This window comes from Schistocerca americana, chromosome 11 (genome assembly GCF_021461395.2).
Source record: "Schistocerca americana isolate TAMUIC-IGC-003095 chromosome 11, iqSchAmer2.1, whole genome shotgun sequence".
NCBI classification, from domain to species: Eukaryota; Metazoa; Arthropoda; class Insecta; order Orthoptera; family Acrididae; genus Schistocerca; species Schistocerca americana.
Genome location: NC_060129.1, coordinates 193534213 through 193534828, shown reverse-complemented (window position 1 = coordinate 193534828; position 616 = coordinate 193534213). Strand labels below are relative to the sequence as shown.

The 616-nt window shown below is 59.3% G+C and overlaps 1 pseudogene; it reads left to right on the top strand.

Moving 5' to 3' along the window:
- Positions 1 to 275: 275 nt before the first annotated feature.
- On the top strand, positions 276 to 394 carry LOC124554353 (annotated as a pseudogene).
- The last annotated feature ends 222 nt before the right edge of the window (positions 395 to 616 follow it).

Below are 616 nucleotides of genomic sequence, written 5' to 3'. Positions count from 1 at the left end.
CCCTGTCCAACAACTGCTGTCTGGCCAGGAAACGATACATCCGCCAGTGTTTGCCGCACTCAGCTCCTACTTCATACACGACTATCAGAGCTACATCCACCTCCGTACCTGTGTGGCCACTGAAGATGGCCGGCCGCTGTGGCCGAGCGCTTCTAGCCGCTTCGGTCTGGAACCGCGAGACCGCTACGGTCGCAGGTTCTAATCCTGCCTCGGACATGGATGTGTGTGATGTCCTTAGGTTAGTTAGGTTTAAGTAGTTCTAACTTCTAGGGAAGGGCAACGGCCTTGCCGCAGTGGATACACCGGTTCCCGTGAGATCACCGAAGTTAAGGGCTGTCGGGCGTGGTCGGCACTTGGATGGGTGACCATCCGGGCCGCCATGCCGCTGTCGCCACTTTTCGGGGTGCACTCAGCCTCGTGATGCCAACTGAGGAGCTACGCGACCGAATAGTAGCGGCTCCGGTCAAAGGAAACCATCGCAACGACCGGGAGAGCAGTGTGCTGACCACACGCCCCTCCTATCCGCATCCTCCACAGAGGATGACACGGCGGTCGGACGGTCCCGATGGGCCACTTGTGGCCTGAAGACGGAGTGGTGGTGGTGGTGAGATTGGAC